This window comes from Chiloscyllium plagiosum, unplaced genomic scaffold (genome assembly GCF_037043375.1).
Source record: "Chiloscyllium plagiosum isolate Xiang-an unplaced genomic scaffold, Cpla_swu_hap1 HiC_scaffold_33, whole genome shotgun sequence".
Taxonomy (NCBI): domain Eukaryota; kingdom Metazoa; phylum Chordata; class Chondrichthyes; order Orectolobiformes; family Hemiscylliidae; genus Chiloscyllium; species Chiloscyllium plagiosum.
This window is the reverse complement of record NW_028270171.1, coordinates 66,894,550-66,908,672: the sequence shown is the minus strand read 5'-3', so window position 1 is coordinate 66,908,672 and position 14,123 is coordinate 66,894,550.

Below are 14,123 nucleotides of genomic sequence, written 5' to 3'. Positions count from 1 at the left end.
CGAGGGAGGGACACACACACAGCGAGGGAGGGACACGCACACACACAGCGAGGGAGGGACACACACACACACAGCGAGGGAGGGACACACACACACAGCGAGGGAGGGACACACACACACACAGCGAGGGAGGGACACACACACGCACAGCGAGGGAGGGACACACACACACACAGTGAGGGAGGGACACACACACACAGCGAGGGAGGGACACACACACACACAGCGAGGGAGGGACACACACACACACAGCGAGGGAGGGACATGCACACACACAGCGAGGGAGGGACACACACACAGCGAGGGAGGGACACGCACACACACACAGCGAGGGAGGGACACACACACAGCGAGGGAGGGACACGCACACACACACAGCGAGGGAGGGACACACACACACACAGCGAGGGAGGGACACACACACACAGCGAGGGAGGGACACACACACAGCGAGGGAGGGACACACTCACACACAGCGAGGGAGGGACACACACACACACAGCGAGGGAGGGACACACACACACACAGCGAGGGAGGGACACACACACACACAGCGAGGGAGGGACACACACACAGCGAGGGAGGGACACGCTCACACACAGCGAGGGAGGGACACACACACACACAGCGATGGAGGGACACACACACACAGCGAGGGAGGGACACACACACACAGCGAGGGAGGGACACACACACACAGCGAGGGAGGGACACACACACAGTGAGGGAGGGACACACACACACAGCGAGGGAGGGACACACACACAGCGAGGGAGGGACACACATACACAGCGAGGGAGGGACACACACACACACAGCGAGGGAGGGACACACACACACACAGCGAGGGAGGGACACACACACACAGCGAGGGAGGGACACACACACAGCGAGGGAGGGACACACACACACACAGCGAGGGAGGGACACGCTCACACACAGCGAGGGAGGGACACACACACACACACACAGCGAGGGAGGGACACACACACACAGTGAGGGAGGGACACGCTCACACACAGCGAGGGAGGGACACACACACACACAGCGAGGGAGGGACACACACACACAGTGAGGGAGGGACACACTCACACACAGCGAGGGAGGGACACACACACACACAGCGAGGGAGGGACACACACACACAGTGAGGGAGGGACACGCTCACACACAGCGAGGGAGGGACACACACACAAACAGCGAGGGAGGGACACACACACACAGTGAGGGAGGGACACACACACACAGTGAGGGAGGGACACACACACACAGTGAGGGAGGGACACGCTCACATACAGCGAGGGAGGGACACGCACACACACAGTGAGGGAGGGACACACACACACAGCGAGGGAGGGACACGCACACACAGCGAGGGAGGGACACACACACACAGCGAGGGAGGGACACACACACACACTGAGGGAGGGACACGCACACATACAGCGAGGGAGGGACACGCTCACATACAGCGAGGGAGGGACACACACACACACAGTGAGGAGGACACGCTCACACACAGCGAGGGAGGGAATTGCTCACACACAGCGAGGGAGGGACACACACACACACAGCGATGGAGGGACACACACACACACAGCGAGTGGGGACACACACACAGCGAGGGAGGGACACGCTCACACACAGCGAGGGAGGGACACACACACACACAGCGAGGGAGGGACACACACACACACAGCGAGGGAGGGACACGCTCACACACAGCGAGGGAGGGACACACACACACACAGCGAGGGAGGGACACACACAGCGAGGGAGGGACATGCTCACACACAGCGAGGGAGGGACATGCTCACACACAGCGAGGGAGGGACACGCACACACACAGCGAGGGAGGGACACACACACAGCGAGGGAGGGACATGCTCACACACAGCGAGGGAGGGACACGCACACACACAGCGAGGGAGGGACATGCTCACACACAGCGAGGGAGGGACTCACACATACACAGTGAGGGGGACACGCACGCACGCAGCGAGGGAGGGACATGAACGCACGCATCGAGGGAGGGACACACACACACACAGCGAGGGAGGGAGGTGCTCACACACAGCGAGGGAGGGATGTGCTCACACATAGCGAGGGAGGGACATGCACACACAGCGAGGTAGGGACACACACACACACAGCGAGGGAGGGACTCGCAAACACACAGCGAGGGAGGGACAAGCTCACACACAGCGAGGGAGGGACTCGCAAACACACAGCGAGGGAGGGACTCGCAAACACACAGCGAGGGAGGGACACACACACACAGCGAGTGGGGACACACACACAGCGAGGGAGGGACACACACACACACAGTGAGGGAGGGACACACACACACAGCGAGGGAGGGACACACACACACACAGTGAGGGAGGGACACACACACACAGTGAGGGAGGGACACGCTCACACACAGCGAGGGAGGGACACACACACACAGTGAGGGAGGGACACGCTCACACACAGCGAGGGAGGGACACACACACAGCGAGGGAGGGACACGCACGCAGGCAGCAAGGGAAGGACACACACACACACAGCGAGGGAGGGACACACACACACACAGCGAGGGAGGGACACACACACACAGTGAGGGAGGGACACGCTCACATACAGCGAGGGAGGGACACGCACATACACAGTGAGGGGGACACGCACGCACGCAGCGAGGGAGGGACATGAACGCACGCATCGAGGGAGGGACACACACACAAACAGCGAGGGAGGGACACGCACACACACAGCGAGGGAGGGATGTGCTCACACACAGCGAGGGAGGGACACGCTCACACACAGCGAGGGAGGGACGTGCTCACACACAGCGAGGGAGGGACGTGCTCACACACAGCGAGGGAGGGACACGCTCACACACAGCGAGGGAGGGACGTGCTCACACACAGCGAGGGAGGGACGTGCTCACACACAGTGAGGGAGGGGCATGCTCACACACAGCGAGGGAGGAACACGCTCACACACAGCGAGGGAGGGACACGCTCACACACAGCGAGTGGGGGGGACACACACACAGCGAGGGAGGGACAAGCTCACACACAGCGAGGGAGGGACACACACACACACAGCGAGGGAGGGACAAGCTCACACACAGCGAGGGAGGGACACGCACACAGGCAGCGAGGGAGGGACACACACACACACAGTGAGGGAGGGACACACACACACAGTGAGGGAGGGACACGCTCACATACAGCGAGGGAGGGACATGAACGCACGCATCGAGGGAGGGACACACACACACACAGTGAGGGAGGGACGTGCTCACACACAGCGAGGGAGGGACATGAACGCACGCATCGAGGGAGGGACACACACACACACAGTGAGGGGGACACGCTCACACACAGCGAGGGAGGGACGTGCTCACACACAGCGAGGGAGGGACGTGCTCACACACAGTGAGGGAGGGGCATGCTCACTCACAGCGAGGGAGGAACACGCTCACACACAGCGAGGGAGGGACACGCTCACACACAGCGAGGGAGGGACACACACTCACACAGCGAGGGAGGGACACACACACACAGCGAGGGAGGGACACGCACACACACAGCGAGTGGGGGGGACACACACACAGCGAGGGAGGGACAAGCTCACACACAGCGAGGGAGGGACACACACACACACAGCGAGGGAGGGACAAGCTCACACACAGCGAGGGAGGGACACACACACACACAGCGAGGGAGGGACACACACTCACACAGTGAGGGAGGGACTCGCAAACACACAGCGAGGGAGGGACTCGCAAACACACAGCGAGTGGGGACACACACACACACAGCGAGGGAGGGACACACACACACACAGCGAGGGAGGGACACGCTCACACACAGCGAGGGAGGGACACACACACACAGTGAGGGAGGGACACGCTCACACACAGCGAGGGAGGGCCACACACACACACACAGCGAGGGAGGGACTCGCAAACACACAGCGAGGGAGGGACAAGCTCACACACAGCGAGGGAGGGACACACACACACAGTGAGGGAGGGACACACACACACACAGTGAGGGAGGGACACACACACACAGCGAGGGAGGGACACACACACACAGCGAGGGAGGGACACACACACACACAGCGAGGGAGGGACACACACACACACAGCGAGGGAGGGACACACACACACACAGCGAGGGAGGGACACACACACACACACACAGCGAGGGAGGGACACAAACACACAGCGAGGGAGGGACACACACACAGCGAGGGAGGGACACACACACACAGCGAGGGAGGGACACACACACACACAGCGAGGGAGGGACACACACACACACAGCGAGGGAGGGACACACACACACACAGCGAGGGAGGGACACACACACACAGTGAGGGAGGGACACACACACACAGTGAGGGAGGGACACGCTCACACACAGCGAGGGAGGGACACACACACACACAGCGAGGGAGGGACACACACACACAGTGAGGGAGGGACACACACACACAGCGAGGGAGGGACACACACACACACAGCGAGGGAGGGACACGCACACACACAGTGAGGGAGGGACACACACACACAGCGAGGGAGGGACACACACACACACAGTGAGGGAGGGACACGCTCACACACAGCGAGGGAGGGATACGCTCACACACAGCCAGGGAGGGACACACACTCACACAGCGAGGGAGGGACACACACACACACAGCGAGGGAGGGACACACACACACAGTGAGGGAGGGACACGCTCACATACAGCGAGGGAGGGACACGCACACACACAGTGAGGGAGGGACACACACACACAGCGAGGGAGGGACACACACACACAGCGAGGGAGGGACACACACACACACAGTGAGGGAGGGACACACACACACAGTGAGGGAGGGACACGCACACATACAGCGAGGGAGGGACACGCTCACATACAGCGAGGGAGGGACACACACACACACAGTGAGGGGGACACGCTCACACACAGCGAGGGAGGGACATGCTCACACACAGCGAGGGAGGGACATGCTCACACACAGCGAGGGAGGGAATTGCTCACACACAGCGAGGGAGGGACACACACACAGCGAGGGAGGGAATTGCTCACACACAGCGAGGGAGGGACACACACACACACAGCGAGTGGGGACACACACACAGCGAGGGAGGGACACACACACACACAGCGAGGGAGGGACACACACACACACAGCGAGGGAGGGACACACACAGCGAGGGAGGGACATGCTCACACACAGCGAGGGAGGGACATGCTCACACACAGCGAGGGAGGGACACGCACACACACAGCGAGGGAGGGACACACACACAGCGAGGGAGGGACATGCTCACACACAGCGAGGGAGGGACACGCACACACACAGCGAGGGAGGGACATGCTCACACACAGCGAGGGAGGGACACACACATACACAGTGAGGGGGACACGCACGCACGCAGCGAGGGAGGGACATGAACGCACGCATCGAGGGAGGGACACACACACACACAGCGAGGGAGGGAGGTGCTCACACACAGCGAGGGAGGGATGTGCTCACACATAGCGAGGGAGGGACATGCACACACAGCGAGGTAGGGACTCGCAAACACACAGCGAGGGAGGGACAAGCTCACACACAGCGAGGGAGGGACTCGCAAACACACAGCGAGGGAGGGACTCGCAAACACACAGCGAGAGAGGGACAAGCTCACACACAGCGAGGGAGGGACTCGCAAACACACAGCGAGGGAGGGACACACACACACAGCGAGTGGGGACACACACACAGCGAGGGAGGGACACACACACACACAGTGAGGGAGGGACACACACACACAGCGAGGGAGGGACACACACACACACAGTGAGGGAGGGACACACACACACAGTGAGGGAGGGACACGCTCACACACAGCGAGGGAGGGACACACACACACAGTGAGGGAGGGACACGCTCACACACAGCGAGGGAGGGACACACACACAGCGAGGGAGGGACACGCACGCAGGCAGCGAGGGAGGGACACACACACACACAGCGAGGGAGGGACACACACACACACAGTGAGGGAGGGACACACACACACACAGCGAGGGAGGGACACACACACACAGTGAGGGAGGGACACGCACATACACAGTGAGGGGGACACGCACGCACGCAGCGAGGGAGGGACATGAACGCACGCATCGAGGGAGGGACACACACACACACAGTGAGGGGGACACGCTCACACACAGCGAGGGAGGGACGTGCTCACACACAGTGAGGGAGGGGCATGCTCACACACAGCGAGGGAGGAACACGCTCACACACAGCGAGGGAGGGACACGCTCACACACAGCGAGGGAGGGACACACACTCACACATAGCGAGGGAGGGACATGCACACACAGCGAGGGAGGGACACGCACACACACAGCGAGTGGGGGGGACACACACACAGCGAGGGAGGGACAAGCTCACACACAGCGAGGGAGGGACACACACACACACAGCGAGGGAGGGACAAGCTCACACACAGCGAGGGAGGGACACACACACACACAGCGAGGGAGGGACACACACTCACACAGTGAGGGAGGGACTCGCAAACACACAGCGAGGGAGGGACTCGCAAACACACAGCGAGTGGGGACACACACACAGTGAGGGAGGGACACGCTCACACACAGCGAGGGAGGGACACACACACACACACAACGAGGGAGGGACACACACACACACAGCGAGGGAGGGACACGCTCACACACAGCGAGGGAGGGACACACACACACAGTGAGGGAGGGACACGCTCACACACAGCGAGGGAGGGACACACACACACACAGCGAGGGAGGGACACACACACACACAGCGAGGGAGGGACAAGCTCACATACAGCGAGGGAGGGACACACACACACAGCGAGGGAGGGACACACACTCACACAGTGAGGGAGGGACTCGCAAACACACAGCGAGTGGGGACACACACACAGTGAGGGAGGGACACACACACACACAACGAGGGAGGGACACACACATGCACAGCGAGGGAGGGACACGCTCACACACAGCCAGGGAGGGACACACACACACAGTGAGGGAGGGACACGCTCACACACAGCGAGGGAGGGACACGCTCACACACAGCCAGGGAGGGACACACACACACAGTGAGGGAGGGACACACACACAGCGAGGGAGGGACACACACACACACAGCGAGGGAGGGACACACACACACACAGCGAGGGAGGGACACACACACACACAGCGAGGGAGAGACATGCTCACACACAGCAAGGGAGGGACACGCTTACACGCAGTGAGGGAGGGACACACACACACACAGCGAGTGGGGGACACACACACACACAGCGATGGAGGGACACACACACACACAGCGAGGGAGGGACACACACACACACAGCGAGGGAGCAACACACACACACACACACAGCGAGGGAGGGACACACACACACACAGCGAGGGAGGGACACACACACACAGTGAGGGAGGGACACGCTGACATACAGCGAGGGAGGGACACACACACACAGCGAGGGAGGGACACACACACACAGCGAGGGAGGGACATGCTCACACACAGCGAGGGAGGGACACGCACACACACAGCAAGTGGGGGACACGCACACACACAGCGAGGGAGGGACATGCTCACACACAGCGAGGGAGGGACACACACACACACAGCGAGGGAGGGACACGCACACACACAGCGAGGGAGGGACACACACACACACACAGCGAGGGAGGGACACGCACACACACAGCAAGTGGGGGACACGCACACACACAGCGAGGGAGGGACATGCTCACACACAGCGAGGGAGGGACACACACACACACAGCGAGGGAGGGACACGCACACACACAGCGAGGGAGGGACACACACACACACACAGCGAGGGAGGGACACACACACACACACAGCGAGGGAGGGACACGCACACACACAGCAAGTGGGGGACACGCACACACACAGCGAGGGAGGGACATGCTCACACACAGCGAGGGAGGGACACACACACACACAGCGAGGGAGGGACACGCACACACACAGCGAGGGAGGGACACACACACACACACAGCGAGGGAGGGACACGCACACACACAGTGAGGGAGGGACACGCTCACACACAGCGAGGGAGGGACACGCACACACACAGCGAGGGAGGGACACACACACACACACAGCGAGGGAGGGACACGCACACACACAGCGAGGGAGGGATACGCTCATACACAGCGAATGGGACACACACACACAGCGAGGGAGGGACACACACACACACAGCGAGGGAGGGACATGCTCACACACAGCGAGGGAGGGACATGCTCACACACAGCGAGGGAGGGACATGCTCACACACAGCGAGGGAGGGACACGCATACACACAGCAAGTGGGGGACACGCACACACACAGCGAGGGAGGGACACGCACATACACAGCGAGGGAGGGACACGCACACACACAGCGAGGGAGGGACACGCACACACACAGCGAGGGAGGGACACACACACACACACAGCGAGGGTGGGACACACACACACACAGCGAGGGAGGGACATGCTCACACACAGCGAGGGAGGGACACGCATACACACAGCAAGTGGGGGACACGCACACACACAGCGAGGGAGGGACACGCACATACACAGCGAGGGAGGGACATGCTCACACACAGCGAGGGAGGGACACGCACACACACAGCGAGGGAGGGACACACACACACACAGCGAGGGAGGGACACGCATACACACAGCAAGTGGGGGACACACACACACACAGCGAGGGAGGGACACGCACATACACAGCGAGGGAGGGACACGCACACAAACAGCATGTGGGGGACACGCACACACACAGCGAGGGAGGGACACGCACATACACAGCGAGGGAGGGACATGCTCACACACAGCGAGGGAGGGACACGCACACACACAGCGAGGGAGGGACACACACACACACAGCGAGGGAGGGACACGCATACACACAGCAAGTGGGGGACACACACACACACAGCGAGGGAGGGACACGCACATACACAGCGAGGGAGGGACACGCACACAAACAGCATGTGGGGGACACGCACACACACAGCGAGGGAGGGACACGCACACAAACAGCAAGTGGGGGACACCCACACACACAGCAAGAGGGGGACACGCACACACACAGCGAGGGAGGGACACGCACACACACAGCAAGTGGGGGACACGCACACACACAGCGAGGGAGGGACACACACACACACACAGCGAGGGAGGGACACACACACACACACAGCGAGGGAGGGACATGCTCACACACAGCGAGGGAGGGACTCGCAAACACACAGCGAGGGAGGGACATGCTCACACACAGCGAGGGAGGGACACGCATACACACAGGCTATTTTAAGTGCTTATGGATTGCTTATGAAACGGAAGCCACTACAATTCCCTTTACTGTACCATCGCTATCTGTCAAAGCTCCTTCAGGTCTATATCCTCCGAATTGTTGAAACCTACTCTCACCATTGCAACTCCCATTATTTCCTAACATTGTTGAGTCTCTAAAAGCTTCCCTATCGGGTTAATCTCCTCCACTGCATACAACACTCCTAGCCTGTGTAATCTCTTCAATTCCTTCAGTTCCTATATCCCTATGTATAGGCGTGACTGCTTTGTGGCCATTGTATCCTCATTTATATCTGCAAAAGGCTCTGCTCACTGCAGCACATCCTATGCTCATAAGTGAATCTGGTCTCTCACAAGACTCTCTATCACTCTCTCCTCCAGTCTCTACAAGCTTCCCTATCCCTGTCGTATCTTGCAGCATGCACGCCACTCACTCTCTCTGATGTACCTTCCAGTGCATAAATTTATCTCTCCTTCTAACTGTATCCAGTCTACAACTTCATCCCTGTCTGTGCAACATCCTCCAGTCCATATACTCCTCTCTATTGCTGCAGCATTCTCCAGCTTATATCATCTTCCATGTGCTTGCAACATCCTCCAGTCCATACTAGCCAGCCTTTCCCTGTAATATTCTCCACTCCATACCATCCTCCCTATCACTGTGATATTCTCCAGATCCCACAACTATTGTTAAATGTACGACATCCTGGAATCCTGTGAATGTTTCTACGCCCTGATCAACATAGTCCATGTAACGATCCACAACCCTATACACATCCCTATCTCTGGAATCTAATCAAAGACGCTTTATCTCTCTAACTTCCTCCAAACAATAAAATGTTTTCTCCTGCGAACATTCTGTAGCAACTGTAACTATGTTTAAACCTGCAACATTGTCGCATCCCCAAACATCTCTCCCACTCTGTGACCTCTAACCATCCCTCAAAGGCCCTCACTCGGTGACACGCACCATGTATTTGCAACAAGGCAGATGGAATGACAGCATTAACTGAAGGGAACAGATATGATCGAACTGTTATTGTGGAGGGGTGGCTGCAGAATGATCATGGCTGGGATGTGATTATTGAGGGGTTGTAGGGATTTAGGCAGGATCAGCAAAAAACCAAACAAGGCCCCGTTTTGTTGTGAAGAAAGGACGCAGTCAGTGCATTAGTGAGACAGCCAATTTAACCTGGGAATCAAAATAGAGTCATTTTGAATGGACAGCTTCCAAATAGCAAGGGGGATCTGGAAGATCAAATCACAATCCATGCTCGTTGGTAAGTTGGATACAATATTTTCTTGGTGAGAGTCGACAGAGGCATGTGGAGTGGTCACTTTCTGATTGGACGTCTGTGGGCAATGGTGTTTCACAAGGATCAGTGCTGCGATGTCTGTGTGTAATTTATATCTGTGATTCAGATGGAAAGGTCAGCAGTTTGAGTGGTAATTTTGCAGACAACATTTGGAAAGGCATGCAATGATTCGGGATAGTTAGGGGAATTGTGGATAGTGAGGAAGAGTGTTAAAGGTTGCAGCAGTGTGTAGATCAGCTGGAACGCTGGGCAGAGATGTGGCAAATTGAATTTCATCGGGACAGGTGTGAAGTGATGCATTTATGAAGTCAAATGGAAGAGAGAAGTACACTAATTGACTAGTTGGAAACATTGATAAACAGAGAGACATTGGAAGCAAATCCATAGCTCCCTAAAAATAACAACACAACAGGATGTGGTGGTTGAGGGGGAGTATGGTATGCTTACCTTTATTAGGCACAGTATTGAGTACAGACGTTTACATGTCATGTTGTGACTGAATGAAACTTCATTCGGCCATGTTTGGAAGGTTGCGTGTCATTCTCATCACCACACTACAGGAAGGATGTGGAGGTTTTGGGGAGGTTGCAACAGAGGGTTGGCAGAATGTTGCCTGGATGAGAATGTGTTGACTGTAAGGAGGTTGGACGCAGTTGGATTGTTTTGCGTGAGTATCGGAGACTGAGGGGTGACCTGGTACAGTTATATAGTGTTAGGAGAGGCGTGAATAGTGCGGATAGTTGGAATCCTCCTTCCAATGTAGAAATATCATATACTAGGGCACTTCAGTTTAAGGTGAGAGTGAGAAGTTTTAAGTGAGATGAATGAGGCCAGTTGTCTTTACCGAGAGGGTGGAAGCTGCCCAGGAGGTGGGAGAGGTGGCAACGAGAGCAAATGTTTTAAGGGCATTTAGACAGAAACACGAACAGGCAGAGAATAGAGGGATATCGCCCATGTGCAGGCAGATGGGATTAGTTTAGAATAGCATCATTTTCAGCACAGCCATGGTGGGCTGAAGGGCCTATTACTCTGCTGTACTGTTCGATTTTCTAACTTAACGACATCTAACCTGTCAAAGCTCCTCCGAATCCTGGATGTTTCATTCAATTTCTCTCCCATTCTTCAAAATCCCAATAGGTTCTAGGGCAATCTACTCCACCTCTTCTCATTGGAAAATCCCGCCATCTCCAGGATCAGCCGAGGGAACCTTCCCTGGCCTGCCTCCTTAGGGCACGCATACTGTTCGTTATAATCTAGGTGTGGTCTGACTTGTACCTTGCATCGTTTTACCAAGACCTCCCTATTTTTAGACTCCATTCCCTTTGCCTTCTCGATTACCTGCTGATCCTGTAAGCTACCTGTTTCAGATTGATTCACAAGGATTCCCAAAACCCTTTGTGCAGTCAGTCTGAAACCAAACGGTGTTAGCCTGACCGTAAGTCGGGAATGTGCTGGAATGTGCTATAAAGAATATGACAATAAATGATAACTAGATACTTAGAAACAATGGGAGATGTATGATTTTATAAAAGGGGAATATTTTTAAATCTGTTGGATTCTATATTTTGGTCTAACCTTAAATGGCAGAATAGATAAGGGTCGGGGAGGCTAGTTGCGGTAGAGGGATATTTGAAATTTCAGAAGCATTTTGACAAGTTTCAACCAGGGCTAAAAATTAGCTCCGGAGAGAATAGGGCCCCTGAAAGGTCAATGAGGCTGTCTGTGTGGAATCACTGCTGATGGGTCAGATACTGAACACCTATTTTGCGTTTGGATTTACTACGGAGAAAGACATGGAAGCTCGGGAACTTAGGGAAATACATAATGATGTCTTGAAAAGAGTTCACATTGGAGTATAGGAGGTGCTGGATGTCTTAAAATGCAATAAGTTAGATAAAACCTTGGGACATGATCAGATGTATCCCAGCGCCTTTTAAGAAGCGAGGAAGAAAATTGCAGGAGCCCTCCCAGAGATATTTGCATCATCGACAGCCACTACAGCCCAGTGAGACTGATGGTAAGTTGGTAAGCCCTAAGGTGGTAAGTTGTTGGAGGAGATTCTGAGGGAAACGATCATCATGCCTTTGGAAAGGTAAGGACAGATTAACGATCGTCAGCATGGCTTTGTGAATGGGAAATCATGCCTCAAACCTGACTGTGGGGGTAGACAAGTGAGAGATCAAAGCAGAGCAGTACACGATGTGCACATGAACTTTATCAAGGCCTTTGACAAGGTTCTGCATGGCAGACTGGATAGTAAGTTTAGATCACACATAACCAGGGAGCGCTCACCAACCGGATACAAAACAGATTGACGGTAGGAGACAGGGCGTTTTTATAGAGGGTTGCCACTCAAACTGCAGGCCTGTGACCAACGGTGTGCCCTGGGGTTCGGTGCTGGGTCACTGTTGTGCATCATTTATATAAACAGTTTGGATGATAATACAGGAGCCATGGTTAGCAAGTTTGTGAGTGAGACTGAAATTGGTGATAATGTGGACAGTGAAGAAGGTTATCGAAGAGTACAATGGGATCAACAGTACTGCTGGACCAGTGAGGTGAGGAATAACAGGTGGAGAAATGCTAGATGTTATATTGTGGTAAAGCAGACCAGGCTGGACTTGTACAATTAATGTTCGGGCCCTGGGTAGTGTTGTCAATCAGTGACCCAGGGATGCAGGTACACAGTTTTTTGAAAGTAGCGTCATGGGTAGGCAGGCTGGTGAAGCAGGCGTTTGGGATGGTTCCCCTTCATTGGGCAGAGCATTGAGAGTAGGAGTTGGGATATCATGGTGTATCTGTACAGGACATTAGTGAGGACATCGTATAAACATTGTTGATTATCTGGAAAAAATCAACTTGTTCACGTATGTCCATTAGAGAGGAACATCTGACATTCTTACCTGGTCTGGCTCACATGTGACTCCAGTCCCACAGCAATATGGCTGACTCTGAGCTGCCTCTGGGCAATTAGCAGTGGGGCAATGTATGTTGGTCCATCTGGTGACATCCTCAGGCCATGAATGAATCAATGAAATTACAGATGTCTATCCCTACCTCTGCAAACAGCTCTAGCTGCAGCAATTCGTACTGACTTTGTAACATTGTTCAGGCCTTTTCCCCTCTCTGTGACACCCTCACCACCTCCAGCACCTTCACCTCTCCCCGTTCATCTGATTAAACGCTGAGCATGTTTCCTCTTCCTACTGCACTCCTCCTGCTCGGAGACTCCCTAGCGATCTCTTTAACACTGTGTCCACATTTCTAAACGTTGGCTTCTTCAGAATTGATAGGTTTTTTTTCATCGCTTAATCAACTCTGATAAGTCCTGGACCAAGATCGTCCAAAGAGGGGGAGGAGTATTGGGAAGGTGTCGAGTACCTCGAGACTTTCTGTGGGGAAAATAG